The sequence below is a fragment of the Triticum aestivum genome, chromosome 3B (genome assembly GCF_018294505.1).
Source record: "Triticum aestivum cultivar Chinese Spring chromosome 3B, IWGSC CS RefSeq v2.1, whole genome shotgun sequence".
Classification (NCBI taxonomy): domain Eukaryota; kingdom Viridiplantae; phylum Streptophyta; class Magnoliopsida; order Poales; family Poaceae; genus Triticum; species Triticum aestivum.
Window position 1 is genome coordinate 717,762,500 of NC_057801.1, and position 19,545 is coordinate 717,782,044.

General features: G+C 43.9%; 1 pseudogene; it reads right to left on the reverse strand.

The window, feature by feature from the left end:
• Positions 1 to 1,892: 1,892 nt before the first annotated feature.
• Positions 1,893 to 17,627, reverse strand: LOC123071972 (probable LRR receptor-like serine/threonine-protein kinase At1g56130; annotated as a pseudogene).
• Between the last annotated feature and the right edge of the window lie 1,918 nt (positions 17,628 to 19,545).

A 19,545-nucleotide genomic window follows, 5' to 3' on the forward strand; every position in this document is an offset into this window, starting at 1 on the left:
GGGAAAATGTGGCAACATAATGTGCCATTCAAAAGAAAACACATTTGTCAGCATTGGCATCCACTGAGTACAATCTGGTATTTATCACAAGGTCTATTTTTTATACCTTTACTAATCCAGAAGTATGGATTTTGTTCTCCAACTTTAAAATCTGATTAATTGCATCATAAACTTTTAAAATCAAACATATGTGACCCCAATCGGTTTTTGAGTTGGCATGTCATGATTTTGACAGAAACTGACACGTGGGATCCACGATGTTTCCAAAATTGCCACATCGTCTACTTCTCTCTCATTCTTTCTCTTTTTTTCTATAGTAGGCATTTCATCAAGCACTTTGTGTGCTTTTTTTTGGGAGTACCTAGAACTCATCTAGATGAGATATAATTTGGTCTCATTTACTTTGAAAACAAGAACATATACAACCCACGTCAGCACACACGCATCTTATAGCATCACATCCAATGGCTATAAAGGTGAATGAGACCAAATTAGATCTCATCTAGATGAGTTCTAGCAAAACTGTTTTTTTTTGCTCATATGCTAGCCTCCTACATGCCTTGCAAGTTCTAGCATTAACCCACCCTTGTTGCTCTGAGCTAGTTCGAGAGTTGATGAGGCCCTCCGCTTCAACGGGCAAAGACAAGATTAAAAAATGCGACCATTGATGGTGTCACAATGTTTCCGCTGCTTGACTTGTGGCTAGGGGCAGATCTAGGGGGTGCCATGGCACCCCTCTAAAAGTGCAAGCTAGCTTATACTATGCATTATACACTAATTCTCGAACACCTTCATGCTATTTGAAGACTATTTGTTAGAATTATAATGATATGTAGGTCAAACTGTAATATCTGGCACCCCGGTGCTATGTCCCTTGGTCCGCCCTGCCTATGCCAGAGTGGTCAGGAGCTCCACAACCTGATCGAGTCCATGCTCTCTAACGATGATTCGATCGATGGAGTGGACGAGCACGTCGACCTTCACATGGACGGCCCTGCTACTCCAATGGTTCCTACCCGAGCAACACCACCATGACAAACTTAGGCATGTTGTGCACGACGACCACCGGAACTGCGCCACCACAACAAACTTGCGGGTGTGGGACTCAACTCATCTGGGCGCCAAGTTTCGACATGGACAGCGCAAAAACATGGGCGTGCATGATGTTTGGGTAGCCACCAGCAACGTCATGCGCATTGGAGGGCGTCGTCACGGTGGCCGCCCCACACCTTAGGTATGCTTATAAAAATAAATCAGTTTTTTAAGCACAAGTGCGTATTTACAGAAACAAGAACCGATGCTTTTTTATCTTGTGCATAAGACTCACACCTCCAAACTTTGACACGACCTTCCATAGTACCCCCTCTGCTAGTGGTTCGAATCGACAACAGAACAATGAATGAATGTGGCGGTCCCCAGACGACAAGTGTGATTAGAATTGAACTGCAAAAACGTCTTATATTTTAGCACAGAGGTAGTATTGGGCAGCTCCACCAATTATTTCACAAAACATATATTATTTACTGCTACCCTTCCAGCCTCTCTTCACAAGATTATCTTTCGTCAAAACACTATTCTTAAATAAAAACTTTAATTGTAAGAGGTATTTTGATATACCGGAAATTTCTAAAGGACATTTTACTCGAGCCATCTTTAACACTAGACACAAGGATCTGACAGATTAACAGCAGATTTATTCAGATTCCAAATGCCTTTCTCTTCATTCAACGGTAACGTTCTTCTCTACACAAACTAACGAAATATGATAATCCCTCCGTTCACTTTTGTAAGTCATTTCAGACAACTGAAAATAGGCTACTTTGCACGCTGTCTGAAATTCTTCAGCGCCTTATAAAAGTGAACAGAGGGAGTAGTATAGCAATGAAGGAATCAAGAGTTCAGGACCCAATGTTGGAAAGGACAAGATCCAGGTTCTCAACTCGAACTAAAATCTGCAGCCTTGCAGGCACGGGCATTCACGCTCCCTCGTCGATCCCGCCACTAGAACAAGGCGACAGAGCCAGCGGCGAGGTGTCCCTGTGGATCCAGGCCGGTTTCTTGCTCGAGCTGGACGGCGCACTGACCTCGCTGCCCGTGGACTGCTGAACCGACGACCCCGACCCTGAGAAGAAGCTGCTGCTCAAGCTCCTGAGCTGCCATTCAGGGACGTAGTTAGGCCTCATGGTCGTATCCACGTCGGCCATCTCGACGTCTTCCGTGAGCATGGACACGACCTTGGACATCGGTGGGCGTTGCTGAGGCAGGCCCATCGTGCAAAGAAGAGCGACATTGATGAGTCGCGCAGCCTCTTCGTCGTGGAATTTGGCAAGTTTATTGTCTAGCAGTTCAAGTGTCCGTTGGCTCTCATGCAGATGCCAGGCCTGCGAGTTGTGGTGAGGTTAATCTCCTTAGTATGCTGAGCTGTACAGAGTGAAGTAGATGGTTTATTTTGAGGTCTTGGAAAGCTTACACGTCCAAGAAGATACTTCTCATCTTCCTCTAGGCTGTCATCGAAGTTCCGGCGTCCCGTGATGATCTCCAGTGCCACGACGCCAAATGCGAAAACGTCCACCTTTTCCGTCAGGTTTCCCATCATGGCGTACTCGGGTGCGAGATAACCACTAAAACCAGAGAATACAGTGAGTGTCTGATTGATTTTCCGTATCAAGGTGCATGGATTGATTAATATGCACAACAAATGTTCTTACAGCCTATCGCAAACAAAACAAAAAATAGTTCTTACAGCGTGCCAGCAACTCAGGTGTTGAGATGCGTCATGCTGTCCTTATAATGCCTGGCCAGCCCGAAGTCGGAGATCTTAGGGTTGAGATCAGCATCGAGCAAGACATTGCTGGCTTTGATGTCCCTGTGCACTATTCGCATGCTTGACTCCTCATGGAGGTATGCTAGACCTCTTGCAATGCCTACGTATATCTCAAAGCGTGTCCTCCAATCTAGGTTCAAGTCTGTCTTGCCTGCATTTTCACCAAATGTTTAGACACTTGGAAGGATACTTACTTTTCATGGCACCGAGGAAAAATTTGAGGTGGAGAACAAAAAGGTATACCAAAGATTGCTTGATCGAGGCTCCCCTTTCCCAGGTACTCATAGACCAAAAGTGGAGTCTTACTGTCGATGCAACAACCGTGCAACTTCACAAGGTTTCGGTGCTGCACCGCAGATATGGTTGCAATTTCTGTCATGAACTCCTTTTTCCCTTGATGAGATGTAGAAGACAGCTGCTTTACAGCTATCATTCTCCCATCAAGTAGCTTACCCTGTACACAGAAGATACAACTCATGATTTCGGCATGAAACGAGTACAATATGTTTAGTAGATTGCGAATAGCAACAATCAATTGCGAATAGAAACTCATGATTTCCTTGTATCAAAAGATACAATGAAATGTAGAGCTGCTTAATCTTGTTGGTAATGTAACCAACCTTGTACACAATTCCATATCCCCCGCTTCCGAGAATGTTACTAGGACTAAAACTGTCCGTAGCAGATTTTATTTCACCGTAACTATAGATGTTAGGCCTTCCAACTATACTGAACAGCTCTGCAAAAAGAATCACGTGTCAATTTCTCCCCATAATTAGCACATCAATTTTACTGTTTGTGTTACCTTCCATTTCCACCTCTAACCTCCTCCTTTTCTATCTCCAAACAAAGACCCCGGCGAGTGCTAGAAACCCTAAAACTGCAACAGAGACTACAACTCCAACAACCAAACCTGTTCTATTGGTACTGCTGTTTTTCTGTGGACCAGGATCCCCTTCGCCGTTGCTACCTACAGTAGGAATAAGATAATAGAAAGTGGAATGCTGTAATATGAGTTATTTATGTAAATAACTGAGTAACGAGTAGCACAACAGTACCATAAGAGGATACGCTTATTGCTGAGATCAATGGCCCGTAGAACCCTTGGTTAGGAATACAACAAGTGCCCTTTCCAGCCCAAAAGAGATGAATGTCAAGAAAATTATTCGTTACTTCAACAATATACTGTCTTTCAACAACAGTGTAAGATTTTCCATTTGTTTGTTTCTTTATATCGAAATCTGTTTCTTTAAGATCCCCCTGCACGATGAAAGTAGGTAAAAGATATTAAAATCTACAGAGAAAAATGGGATATTCTAGAATCGGTTTAGTACATAAAACAAATGAGAATCATTGCAAAATATTATCATTTGCTGATATATTCAATAATAAGCCACCTGGATATATATATTAAAAATCCTCTTTCCCACGCTTTTCCATGTCTGATCACCTGGGAAAAAGATCTCTGCAAATTGAAGTACAACTTTGTACATGCCATTCTTGAGCCCAATGCCGTAGTATCTCAATGAAGATGGTGACATTCTGGCTGTCTGAAATAGTTCAGAATCAAGTGTGTTGGTAAACCGGCGAGAAGTGTCTATTATGTAACTCCCATTGGGGGAATCCACGAATTTCCCGATGTTGCTAAGACCCCATCTCGTTGAGTTTGTAACGTAGTATGATGCACCTTGAAGACTGGCATCATCAGGTTCGTAAATAGAGTTGTCTGAGCCTCTGATGGGTCTCTTACCACCAGAGTCTACCGCAAAGGAAGAATCTACAGATTAGGACAAATAAATAAGTGATACAGATTTTAGTGATGCCCAGAGCAGATACTGCTAAGAATTGAGAGATAAGGACTCACGAGATGGAGAACCAATTAAACATGGAGTATCTCGCTGAAGACAGTTTAGTCCTGAAGGCAAAATACTAGGAACAAAACAGACCGTTCACTCACATGGTTAATAAAGTGTTCTATAGATATGATGGGCAACTAAATGAAGTAATAGAAAAAAAACCTGTTGTTCGAGTTATCTATCCCAAAGTTGTTCCACACCAAATTCCTAAAAGAAATGCCATTCAGACAGTTAGGTTAGGTCACAAACTGCCATGTTCATGAAAGTTTGTGGTTTCACATTCCAGATTGAAAATGAAACATGCGTGCATTGATTTTGTCTGCCTTCTACTCCCTCCGTCCGGAAATACTTGTCCTAGAAATGGATGTCCATTTCTAGGACAAGTATTTCCGGAAGGAGGGAGAGGAACTGGAAGAGAAAACCTACACATGTAAATTATTCATGTTAACCCAAGAAGGGTATCTTCCTGAGAGCATATTGTATGACAGATCACTACAAAGACAGATAGCAGATATGTTAATCAAAAGGATGAAAAAAAAAGATCAAGACGCATCCAATCTTGCCAGACAGATTAGCGGACATACACGTTGTCAACATGAAACAGGAAAATAAAATAAAACGAAGGTAAAAAACAGCTCACATAGTAGTAAGTGAAGGGCTAATCATGTCTGGTAGGCTCCCAGAGAGGTTATTGCTCCCAAGAAATCTGATTCATCGACACTTTAGTTTGGAGAAAATGAAAATACTACTTCAAATGGGATTGCGAAAAACACTAGATTCTCTACAGATATCCTTACAGGAAATTGAGGGGATTCAGGTTCAGAAGGGTTGGAGAAACTTTGCCTGTGATGCTGTTAAAACTCAAGTCCCTGCTTCGCCCAGAATGTACAAAGAGCTTTTAACACAAACATTACTCTCAGCTACCAGTAGGTTCCAAACAGTTCCTCAGTAATGTTAAGCACATAATTTTTGTCCAAAGTTGCTTACAGATAATTGAGTCCAACAAATTTCGAGAAGTCCACTGAAGCAAGGTTGTCAGATATCCTGGAGTTCCGCAGAACTCTGTAGGAAGAGAATAAAGTGGTTTAGGATTATCCCATAAATGCGAAGAAATACAAAGTTGTGACGTTCAAACTAATAAAAAGTTGCTGAAGAGCAAACTATGTCACCGTACAGAGTATTCAATGATGTCATGTTAACCACAAAAGCCAATGAAGACACCTCTCCCGTAAAATCACCTATTCGCCTTCACCATACAGAAGTTGGTGAACAACAAGCCCGATTTTCAAACTAATTGCGCAACAGCTGTACCAAATCTAAAGTAGGAAGAACATACAAATTTGCCAAGTTGACAAGATTAGAAAAACTTGCAGGAATGGGACCGTCAAAGTTATTTCCATGGAGTCTCCTGCATTGACACATACATCTAATTAGCAGAGAAAAGAGTCAATTCCTTTACAAATTATGAAAGCAGACTCTAAAATGTGATACAATAGGGAGTAGAATGATCTGAACTTTTTTTTAGAAAAAAAACAGTAACTTCAGTCCTATCGTGAACATTGAAAACATATGCGGATCATTTCTTGGCTCAGTTTCATTATTTTCATCTAAAAATTATTCATATGATATCTTACAGGTCCGTCAAATTCAATAAGCTTCCAATGTAATCAGGTATCTTTCTGATAAACTCGTTATCTGATGCCCATCTGGATAAATAAGAACGAAGTTAATGCAGTGACTGTGCTTAATGACTTTATAACAGATTAGAAAGTATGATAAGAAAACTCACAGGACTCTCAGGCCCTTAAGTTTGGAAAAGGTAGATGGCAGCTCTCCACTTAAACCACAACTATCAATATACCTGAAATTGAAAGAGAGAAATGGTTATGCTGAGTTCTGAAACATGGGTCTTACAAGGGACATTGGGTCAAGCAGAACCAAGACATAACAGTTGCTCAAGTTTGGTCAAGTTTTCTACTACTTCGGGGAGTGGACCAACCAACTTATTTGTTCCAATGGACCTGAAACATAAGGAAATGTAGGTTCAGAAAATACAAATATGACACAATTGGTACATGAAAAATCAGGTGCTTGATTTACGGAGCCTGTACTTTTTCTTTACTTTGCGCGGTTACTTCCAAAAACAAAAAGATTGTGAGCATCATCACAAATAAAATGAACCAACAGATCAACAAGATCCACATGGCTACAATATTTTTGTGCTGGATTAGAGTTGCCACAATAACAAGAGATATATTCTCTTACAGCGAAATGAGATTCTTGAGATTTCCCAGCTCCCTCGGTACAACTCCAGTTAATGCATTGACTCCGAAAGATCTTGTAATTTTGAAAGAAAAAAAACAGGGGAAGTTATGCACTACACAAGATACCACATAATGGTACAACCATTTACATTTAAATGCTTCAGAGAAGCTCAAATCGTAATTCTTACAGATATTGCAACCGAGTCAGCTTTCCAAGAAATGCCGGTAAAGATCCAGTCAGGTAATTTTGCCCTAAATTCCTGAAAGTGAGTCAGATAATCAATGTTACTTTTTGAGTGTTTCAGATAATCAATATAAAACTAATGTTTCCAAAGTCGCATCTGTAGAAACTAGAAACTCTTACTGGCTGGCAGGCATCATAAATTAATTCGTACAGGCCTTGGAGAGTAAAAGCAACTAGACTACCACGCTACCAAATAATATGTAACATACTACATGTTATTGCATGAACTACTATGGAAGTAGTGGGAGCTTGTTTGAGTTAAACTCAATGTTTCTAGCTATTGGAGAAGTATATCGATTGAAAATAATATGTAAATAAAGGAAAGGACATCTGAAAACTAAACACATCAATAGAGGTGATCTACTGAAAGAGGCATAACTAAGCAACAAAGAAACTGTATGTGTAAAACATGAATACTTTCTCCACACCATTCTAACCTATAGTTCTAAGACCAGAACAGATAAGTCTATGGAAGTGTACTGTACTCCCTCTCTCGCCCGCTGATGGCATGCAAGAGACACTAACCAGGGGTACTATTAGCTTGTGTAACACTTTAAGTGGGTGTCCATTAGCTTTGAAGCTTGATGGTGGAAATAGTTCATACAGGTTTGCCAGGTAAGTTAGATTTTGCAGTTCCGCAGGAATCTGACCAGCCACATCTAGTGCATATACTTTCCTGCATGAATAAATGGAAGAACATAAGTAATAGGTCAACAACTTGAAAGCATCGACTAGGATGGATGTGCAACTATTCATACAAAACACCAACTGTGGTGAGTTCATAAGCATGAAGACACATTGGATAATATCCCTTTTTTTTCAACAAGTTTGCCAAAGCAATATAGATCATAGAGAAATTCTAATGTGCATTGTCTTTTGCCCTCAGTGGTGTCCATGTGCTCAGTGGTGTCCATGTGCTCAGTTTTGCCCTCAGATGCAAATTGTCCTCAGTTTTGCCCCTAGTCCGTGCACAGCAACTACGACGAGGCCAAACGGCCATATTTGAGTCCATTCCGTCCGCCGGCGTTAGTAGTTGTGGGTCCGGAGCTTACACGTGGGACCGCGTGGACGTGGGTCCGGAGCTGACATGTAGGCCCCTGCAACTAAATCCCCAAATCATTCTAGCTCACACCCATCCGCCCGGCCGGCTGTCGTGCGCCGCCGCCGCCGCCACCTGCGTCGCGGCCAGCACCTGCCCCGCCACCAGCTGCACGCCCTGCTCCGCCGCTACCTCCCTGCGCCTACGCTCCACGGCTCATTGTGACGCCCACCACCTTCCTGCGACGCCACGGGTGGGGCGCCCGCCACCTGCTCGACCCGCGGCGCGGCCTCCTTCCGTGCGCCCGGCCGGAGCGCTCAAAGGTGGGGGGCTGCTGGAGCTATTTGAACTAGGAGGAAGAACCCTAGGGCGAAATGGAGAGCAGCGACGACCCCGGAGTATTTGGCGAGGCAGGCATCGGGCCGGAGATCCGCCGCGTCCACGACTGGGTTCCCGAGGGGTAAGTCTCGCCTCTTGTTTAGATTGAGCTTAGTTGTGCATTTGAACACTCGATTCGAGTAGGTTTGCCCAATTAGTGTGCTGATTGCGTCTCTGTTTTTCGCCGGTTAGGATGGAGTTGCGGTTTGCTTTCATGGTGCACATTAGAAGGGACCGGTACATGTTCGATGCAAAGGATAAGAAGAAATACCAAGGAGGTTTTGATTATCGGTTGCCAATGGCTAGTAATTGGAGTTTCAGACAATTTGGGGAGGTGATTTGTAGCCAATATCCTTGGGGTTTGCTTGATGAAGTGGTTTACAAATACTATGATGGGGGAAAGAATTGGGTGACAGTTAGTAATGATGAAGAGCTAGCTACCATGTTTGTTAGGCATAAAGAGAAAGATAATTTCCATGTGAGGCTGCAAGTTGATGTGCTTGAGCAGGCATTTGGACCTAGGATGGCGGGTGCAACATCTCGGGGACAATCAAGTCGTCGTAATGGCATCTCTAGCCAGAACAGTTCAGTTGGTGCATGGCGACGTGATGGCTCGACAAGTGTGGGCAACAGCAGTAGGGTCCCCCTTGAAGTGGAGCCTGATGGCTACAATTCTGGGGTTGATGAAGAGAAGTTATATTCTGATGTTATTCAGAATTTACGACGGGCACCTAGGGCTGAAAACCAAGATGAGGCTCACAATGCAGTCCGTGTGGATGATGACGCGATGGGTGAGGACGAAGACCTTGCAGCTGTTCAATGGGACCCTTTGAACCCTCAAATGGAAGAAGGTACAGTTTTTGCATCCATGAATGAGTGTAGAAATGCACTTGTGACATACTGCATCAAGGTAGAACGTACTTTCAAAGTTGACAAGAGCGATCAAGTACGTTACAGAGTGCACTGTCCGACTGAGGGTTGTCCATGGAGGCTGCTTGCAGCTAAAATGCGGAATAGCACTAATGTTCAGGTCAAAGTGAATCCTTTTAAGCACACATGTCAGGAATCAACCCTTAGGAAGGATACAATCAGTAGAGCCAAGTCAAGATGGGTGGCAGAAGAAGTAAAAAAGTGGGTGAAAGAAAACCAGCAAGTGGGTCCAAAGGAATTGCAGAAGAACATCAAAGATAAGTTCAAGATAGATTTACCATACATGAGGTTGTTCAATGGTAAACAACATGCTATGGATTCTATTTATGGTAACTGGCAGGAAAGTTTTCAATTGTTCTATTCATTCAAAGGTGAAGTGGAGAGGACAAGCCCAGGTAGTATTGTAGATATTGATCACCACACCGTGGAGTACACATTCAGGGGAGTGACAAAGACCAAGGAATGTTTTAGAAGGGTTTTTGTCTGCTTTGAGGCTTGTCGCCGGGGTTTTTTGGCAGGCTGCAGGCCTTATTTGGCTATTGATGCCACTTTTCTCACAAGAAGGTTTAAAGGACAGTTAGTAGCAGCTTGTGCAGTTGATGCACATAGTTTTGTATTTCCAGTTGCCTATGGTGTGCTAGAGACAGAGTCTGAGGAGAGCTGGACTTGGTTTTTGCATAATCTCCGCCGGGCTATTGCACATCCCAATGGGTTGGTCATTCATACAGATGCCTGCAAAGGTTTAGAAGTGGCCGTGGACAATGTGTTCCCTGGAGTAGAGCATAGGGAATGCATGCGTCACCTTGCTGCAAATTTCATGAAGAAATTCAAAGGAAAGGTGTATACCGACAATTTATGGCCAGCATCTTTGACATGCAGTGTGAAGAAGCACAACTACCACTTGAGACAGTTATACATGAATCCCAAAGTGAAAGAATACTTGGAAACACACCACTCCAAGTTATGGGCTAGAAGCCAATTCAGTGAAGTGAGCAAAGTTGACTATGTGCACAATAATCTAGCAGAGTCTTTCAACTCAACGATCCGGAAACTAAAGGGTCATTATGTGGTGGATTTGCTTGACAGAATAAGGATAGAATACATGCAGAAATTTCATTATCGTGCAGGAATAGCCGAGGCAAAATTCATGGGCCACATTATCATCCCTGCCGTGATGAATGAACTGAAGCAGAAGACAACAGGCTTGGAAATGAACATGACGCTTTGCTCGGGTACCACAGCAGAGATATCATATTTGGATAAAGAGAAGAGGGAATGGAGATATCCAGTGGATTTAGAAGCTAGAACTTGCAGTTGTAGGCAATGGCAGATAACTGGGTTGCCATGCATTCATGCCTTGTTTTTCATCACTTCTCTTCCAGGTCCAGCAGGGAACATACAGCAGTATGTGCATGATTACTACTCTGTTGCAAGGTTCAAAGCCACATATGCTTATGCCTTGCCTGCTATGGAGGGAAAACAACAATGGGACATGGTGGACCCTAGATTCAAGCTTTGCGCTCCAGTTCTGAAGAGAGCAGCAGGTAGACCAAGGAAGAGTCGAATAAGACCTCGCAGCGAAGGAGCTGGACTTGGAGCGAGGAAGCGTAAGTGCACAAGATGTGGTGGGTCTGGTCATTTCTGTAAGTATTGTGATAACACAGTAGATCCAGCATTCGGAGAGAGTTTCGATGAAGGCTTCGATGAAAATGTTGGTCAGCAGCCGGTTGCCTCAACAGATGATGAAAATGTTGGTCAACAGCCGGTTGCCTCAACAGATGATGAAAATGATGGTCAATAGCCGGATGATTTTGACGATGATCCAAAATATCCTCCAAATAATGATTCAAGTGAGGCTCCAAATGGTAATCCAAGTGAGGCTCTAAATGGTGATCATGGTGATCCAAGTGAGGCTCCAAATGATGATCCAAGTGAGGCTCCAAATGGTGACCAACCTTCTGTTGTTGTGAGTTATGCTAGGTATGTAAATCTTGCAAGGGTCAAATACTACTGTACATCTATCACTTGACACGATCTCATTACCGTTTATGTTTGGACCCTTTATGTTTTGCACAGCTCTATGGTAGGTTTGAAGAAGACGCGCAAGGTACCGACAACCAAGAGAAGAAGAGAAGAAACAATGAGCACAAGGTGCACGAGGAGCAAAGTGATGACAAGAAGCTCAAGGAACAGACAGAAGCCCCAACGCTATCTATGAACAATTATGAAACATTATGAATAAGGAATGATGTTGTATTATGAAACATTTATCACTTGACATGTTGTATTTCTGTTGGATGATGTTGGACCTATGTTAGAAGTATGTTTGACATGATGTTTAAATATCTGTTGGATGATGTTTGAATGAGCACATGGTTTTTCCTTTTTTTGATTTTTTTGAATTTTATTTTGCTCATTTAAATTCTGGTCAAACCTAACTTTGACCAAGATTTAAGCAAGTCTAAAACATCAAAATGAAAAACTAAGCCTGGATACTTCTTAGTCAATCCAAAATGAAGTTGTGGTGAGGTTTTTGAAATTTTCATGAAAAATGTGCTAAAAAGAGGGGTCCAAAGGTAGGGTAAACGGCCTCATTTCTAAGCAAGGTTTTTTTCGACCTTATCTAAATCAGTCAAATAACTTTCCTACACATATATTCTATATGTACAGACTATGTGCGCTGGTTTTTCCATTTTTTGATTTTTTTTTTAAATTTGTTTTGCTCATTTGAATTCTGGTCAAACTTAACTTTGACCAAGATTTAAACAAGTGTAAAACATCAAAATGAAAAACTAAGCCTGGATCCTTCTTAGTCACTCCAAAATGAAGCTGTGGTGAGTTTTTTGAAATTTTCATGTTCATTTCCCCAAAACACTTCTCTTCACTTCATACAAGAGAGTTTGAGATACTCGAGATATCATACAATACACATGAACTTATCATTTAAATGTATGTAAAGCTTGTTTATCAACTTAAATCGTTAGTATATGACATAAGAAGACTATGTGCGCAGGTTTTTCATTTTTCTGATTTTTATTTAATTTATTATGCTCATTTGAAATCTGGTCAAACATAGCTTTGACTGCTCCAAACCCCTCCCAAACCCCGCTAACCCTAGCGCTGAATAAGGACCGTTCATCTAACCCTAGCGGTGATCAAGGGCCGTCGATCTAACCCTTCTAGAAGGAATCTGCGGGGAGGAGGGGGGCGATCCGCGAGATGCAATCTGATTGGCTGGGAGATTGTTTTCTTAACAAATATCGGGCGCGCTGGATGGACCATTGGGCCGTCTCGTTGTCTGGGCCTGAGACTGCAGTAAATAGCCCGTCTCAGCCTTTCCAGGCCTTGCATGCATGGAGGCGGCTACGTGGGTTTGCGCATGCGCGGGAGGCGGCGACGTGCATGCATGCGAGTGAGGCGAGCGAGGCGCGCTAGGCGAGCTAGGCTAGCGAGGCGAGCTAGGTGGTTCAGGGCATCGGTTCACATGCACTGCCCGGTCAAAGATGCATCGTTTTCGTGCAAAAATTTAAGTGTGCAAAACGTAACGGATACACACACGCGTCCGGATTCACACACGCACCGTTCTCATCCTTTCTCTCTTCCTCTCCCACCCACAGGCCTATAAATGGGGTGCCTCTCTTCCTCTCCCACCCACAAGCCAGATCCGATCCTCTCCAACTTCAAACACCCAAGCGACCGAGCCCTCCCCAAGCGAGACCAAGTGAAGAAGATGCAGTTCAACGGGCCGACCTTCAGCCGTCCGCCTGTGGTGCCGGAGCTGCGCTACCCACCGGGCGTGCTCGTGGAGAGGGAGCTCCGTGTGTGGGCTATTTCAAGGTGGAGGGGTTCCGTCGAACTCACCCGCGCCTTCCTCAGAGCCGGCTATGCCCACCTCCCACGGGGCTCGCCGAGGATGTTCACCCTCAACGAGGTTCGTGACCGCGGCGGCATCCTCCTACTGCTCACGATCACCTTCACCAACCCATTTGACGCGCGCGAGCTCCTCGGCCAAGTCTTTTGGTGCGGCTGCGAGGCCATCTTCTTCACCGTCTACAACATCTACACCAACTACGAGCGCATCTTCCCCGCTCCAGGCCAGATGCACTCCCTTCCCTACGACGAGGAGGAGGAGGTGTGAAGATGAAGACGGTGTTGAAGGGGCGCGCGCGGCCAAGGTGGAAGAAGGAGGTCAAGATGAAGATGTTCAAGCCCGGAGTCAAGCTCGTCATGTTTGGTTTTTTATTTTGTTGCTTTTCTATGTCGTGTCGTGTCATGTCATGTTTCATCATGTGTCCGTGAACTGTCCGTGAACTTATCTAAGTTATTGTAATGGTACGGTGTGTTCCATCTTATTATGTGTGTTAAAAAATGTCCGTGCCCAAACTTATCATTTCTTCCCTAAACAAGTCATGAAGTTCGAGAACTTGTGGTTTTCGGAGGGGGTGAGAAGCCCTCTGTTTCATTCAAACAAAAAGTCATGAACTAACATGCAAATTTATTCCCTTTAAATCCTAAACCAAGTGCCACTCTAACCCTAAACCAAGTGCCACTCTGACCAAAATCATGTGGTAGTGCAACATACATTTTCAACCTTCCAACCCTCCAAAATTTAAGTGCAAAACAAAGGAAAACCACTCTCACGCGTGTGCAACATTCACGGTCTCACTATTTTTTTTTAAAAAAATTCACAGTCTCACTATGTATACCTTCTTTCTCTACCCATGTCAAAGTCTTGCCATCTGTCCTAGCGGTTACCAGCGTAGCCCTAAACACCACAAACCCACGCGGTCCTGGGTTTGAGTCCCCAGGCGCACCAATTTTTTGTGCATTTTCCACCCTTCATTTTTTAGACATATTATGTTTTTCTCAATGTAATGCCCTTAAAAAATGTTCATTTATTTTGGCACCTGGCGTAAACCTCTACCAGAGCTGAGGCACATTTTTCATGACATTTTGGTCTTTCATTTAAATCACGGTGTATTTGAATTGGATTAATTAACAGCTCCAAAAAATTTCTAACATTAATTATTTGGCTCCGGAATAATTCAATTAGCTTCCACAAAAAGTTTCAGCATTATGATTTACTGCCTAAATTAAATCAGAATAGAAAACAGAAAAATACGCAAGAAAACCCCTGAATGGGCCTAATTGGATGCAGTTGGCCCATTAGTCTAGCCTGCACTTGGCTCTACGCTCTGAATTTGGCCCAAGAGCAACCTTTTTTTGGACAGAAAGGCAGAGCAGAGAGCTGCATTTCATTGATCAAAAGTTTCTGAATTCCTAATTTCTTCTCTTTTTTTCCAACATATTTAAATGTTGGTCACTTCTTCTCTTTTTGTTTCAACATTTAAACAACTTTAACCAACATTTAAACTAGGTGAATTTCTCAAACAATTTCAAGATTACAAATTCCTTCATAATTCATGCCTTTCCATACATTTTCAACATTACAACCAGTGCGATTACCATACCTAGAAATGCCCAAAAGTATTTGCAAATGGGTATTGGTAGTGCTTGATCTTCAAGCTTCCTAACCTTCTTCTTCAACATCCTAAGCTCAATAGCTAGCTCTCTGTCAGTGCGTGCTTCGCCATCCATCTCTTCTTCCGGAGCTCGTGGTGTGGCCACTGCCGTTCGTGGCAACATGCGCAACCATTCTTCATGCTCTTCTTGCAGTTCATTCATCAGAGTCTTGGCCAGAGCATCGACCCAAAGAAAGAAGCATGTCACCTGCATGAACACTAAACAGATCAACCCATTGCTCAAACATCCCGACGACAAAAATGGTGCAATTGCCCCGATTCTTACCCCATTCTCGCTGCACACGTAGAACGGACGATTCTGGTTCCTCGGTGTCTGAGAAACCCTTCGATCAACGCCCGCCCGGCACCGCGGACAGACGAAGACAGGCATGTCCACACGCGCCCGGCTCTGCATCCGCGAGGTGGCGCGGGAGCTTGAGGAAGACATGGAGCTCGGAGCCGAAGGGGATCTCAACGCCGCCGCGCCCTCCACTGCCAGCTTCCCACCGCCGCGCCCTCCACAGCTAGCTTCCCGCCGCCGTGCTCTCTCTCTCGCCGTGGTCACCGCCGTGCTCTCTGTCGCCGTGGTCACCACCGCTGTCGCCCGCTTATATAGCACACCCGCCAACGGCTCTCTGCTCAACGGCTCTTTGCTGGGTCCCACAAGCCACGCGTGCAACGGTCTGAATAAAATTGGCCGTTTCTGCCGCCTGGTCCCACCTGTAAGGGCCGAGTCAAAAGGTTGACCTGACGGAGACGGCAGAGTTCACGGAACGAGTCGGTGCGCACGGACTAGGGGCAAAACTGAGCACAATTCGCATCTGAGGGCAAAACTGAGCACATGGACACCACTGAGGGCAAAAGGATAATTAACCCTATATGGATTGCTAGAAAAACCTCAAACATTGCTGGTTGACGGTGGACACTTCGACATACTCCCTCCGTTCGGAATTACTTGTCATAAAAATGGATGTATGTACAACTAAAATACATCTAGATACATTCATTTCTTGGACGAGTAATTCCGAACGGAGGGAGTATATTCTAACAATGAGGTAAGCCTCCATATAAGTGCCATTGATGGGTGGTATGAGAATCTTTTGGTCTTGCTATTTTCAGATAAGGAACTACATTTGTCTGATACAAGTCGTAGCAACAACATGCCAGCCCTAACTGTACTATCACTAATTACAATTTCAAGCTGAAAAACAACATTTTTTTCATTGCAAACCTGGGCTAACTTTCAACTGGCAAATTGTGGATAATGTTTCTTGGGATCGAAAGGAGCAACTTACATCCTGGTGATGTGGCAGACGGTGCTGCCGTTGTAGGAGCAGTCACACTTAATGGCCGGATTGAAGTTTGGGTCATCATCAATGTCGGTGTCGTCGGTGGCGGCACCGCTGCAAGGCTCGCCGCTGATGTTCCACGCCGCAGACGCCCGCAGGCCCCATCGCCGGAAGATGGCGTTCAGTGCGGCCACTGCGATCATATTACATACACAAGGGAAGACACATGAAGACAATCCAAGCGCGTTAAGAGGAACAGAATAAAGTATAGGTAGTTGTACTAAAACTCCTTGTGCTTGTGCCACGCACCTTCAGAGGGATCTGTGTGTGCCTGCCGCTGAGCTCGAGCAGACAGCGCGAGGAGCAGCAGCACGAGGCCGCTCAGGCAACAAGACGGCGAAACCAGCAGCTGATGCCGTCGCCTCATCGTTCTAGCTCCCCGTTCCCCTCCCTCCCTCTCTCTCTCTCTCTCTCTCTCTCTCTCTCTCTCTCTCTCTCTCTCTCGCTCAGATTAATGGTGAATGGTACCTATACTGCTCTGGGGTGGGTCTGTTGATCAAGCCATGGCATCAGTTGGTCATCCTTGGCGGCCACAGACTTGTCAACCAGGAAAATATCCAGGCCCCACTTGCGCTTGTCAGTTCTCTGCAATCCTCCACGCGGTTACACGCGTATAACTGGTAGTTGAGCATAAGAATTCTGTATAGGTCTCCACACGGTTCCTGAAATCCTGTATAACTGATAGTTGAACATTTTCAGTTCGCAGAAATTTCAGAACACAAGTACAGAACACCTGGATGGAACTACAAGGAGCTCAGATAAAATCCATCAAATTGACACGCGGGCCAGCACAAATTCAGTGATAAGGATACGCGTTATTCACCTCAATGGCGAGGCCGTCCTCTCGGCCGCCGGTGACCCCCATAGCTCGTGGGTGAGGCGCATGTCGGCGGCAGTGGGCGTCGGCTGTCGACTATGACTCTATGAGCTACCTGCGGCGGAGCTCTACAAGGACCACATACGTATTCAGCTCCACTAGCTCGAATCTAGATCTTGGCGACCTAATCCCAGAAGGTATAGTGATACGGGAACGGGATCTTATAGGGCGGCAGAGGCGCAGGGCGCTGGCGAAAGCTGCTTGAGCAGCGGGAATGAGAAGGGGCGTCGTCGCATAGGGCGACGAGGTGTTGCGCCGCTGGTCGGAAGGCCGCCGCCATGGGCGCTCCGCTCATCTTCATCCTCGAGTGGAAGAGCCCGACATTGTCGGATTAGAGTGAGAGCTCCTCGTTTTTACTTCTTTTTTTCACGCTACACGGCCTCTTTTACTACTTAGACATAATTTTGGGTCGATCCTATTCCGCGCGGAATAGCGATCAAATGCGCACCCAGGGTCGCTGGCTGGCGTAGCTTGGACAGCCATTTTACTTTTAGGTTTCTGTGAAGGATTCTCCCACAGTTTTTCCCTTTTCTATGTTTCTTTGTGTCGATTTTCAAAGGTTTTCTCATTTTATTTTTACTTATTTACTGTTGATGAACATTTTCCAAATCCGTGAACATTTTCTGAAATTCAGGATTTTTTAAAATTATTGAATATTTTCTGAAATTCGGAACATTTTCTAAAATCAAGGAACTTTTTAAATTCCTAAACACATTTTTCAATGAATGAATATTTTTCGTGTTCATGATTTTTTAAAAATTCAGGAACTGTTTTGAAATCCAGGAACATTTTTAAAATTTGGAAATATTTTTCGAAATTCAGGAATATTAAGAAATTCATGAAGATTTTTATATACGGGACATTTATCAGTTAATAGTGACTGTTTTGAAATTTGAAGCATTGTTTGAAATCCAGAAAATAAACCAAAGTCGTAAGCATTTTTAAATTTGTGGGCCCATTTTTAATTCGTGAACATTTTTTCCAAATTCACGAATCCTTTTGTAAAGCACAAACACTTTTTAAATTCATTAAAAAAATTCAAATTCACATATATTTGCCAACTCACAAACATTTTTTGAAACCTGGGAATATTATCTAAATTCATGGACATTTCTTGAACTCGCAAACATTTTTTCAAATTCATGAACATTTTTTGAATTCATTAAAAAAACTAAATCATGACAAATTTGGGTTCATGATTTTAAGAAAATCGGAACCTTTTTGGAATTCATAGACTTCTTTTAAAGTACATAAATTTTTAGCATGTTTAGAAAAAAAACTAAACTCTAAACATGTTAGATGGGACACCTGGGAGGGATAGGTGAGTAGTCCGTGTTTTATGTGTGGGACAGGAGGTCTCGTAACTTTTCTTGGGATAGTGTCACGGGGAGGGGTAGGTGAGTAGTCTGTGTTTTATGCGCGGGACAGTTTTCGACCATCTAACTCGGGCGGTTTTTGTTCTGAAAAAAGGGGCGGGTTTTCTTTTCAGTGAAGGGGAACATAGATTGGGGGGGGGGGGGGTAGTTAGTTCTCTCAAAACTTGCGCCGAATAGGCATAGTGAGACAAAATCACTCTAGTGGGAATCAACACTTATTTACTTATAAAAAATGATTTTATTGATAATGTAATAAAATGTGAGCCAGTAGAGGCGGTTTTCCTGGGAAGGGGGGGGGGGGGGTCAGTGGCAAAAAGCTAATCATGGGAGAGGCGTACACAAAAAGGGGGTATGTGAAGGAAGGAACGGAACATGAACCTTACTTTTTTATTGTAAAAAATATATAAGAGAGAAGAAATTCTATAATTCTGTACTAGTTTTAGTTTTTATCCCTTAGTTATAGGGTTCCTCTCTCCCTCTCGCATCTGAGGTGGCTAGGGCACTAATCCCCCCAGTCCCCCCAGTCAAGCTTCACCGGTGAGCCCGTGATCCACATACCGCTCAAGCGGCCGATGCTTTAGGTTAGGGTTTTTTCTGGTAGGGGCGGCATTCCGCCGAATGGCGCGCTTCATCTTCTAGTTGGTCATTCAGGCTCTGATTGAGTTTGTCCATGAGGATAGAGTCGACGAAGCTCTAACATACATACTTACCAACTCTTTGGGTCAGCGAGGTTAGCTTTTCTCGCCGTGCGTGTGTGCTTGCGAGATTTGGTGCCAGACGCTTCAGATCAATTCAAGGATTCGATGGCGACAACTGTGGCTCTGGAACGCTAGTCCTTATGGGCATTTCACGAAGACTTCCCGGGCGTCATCGATAAGGTCAAGCC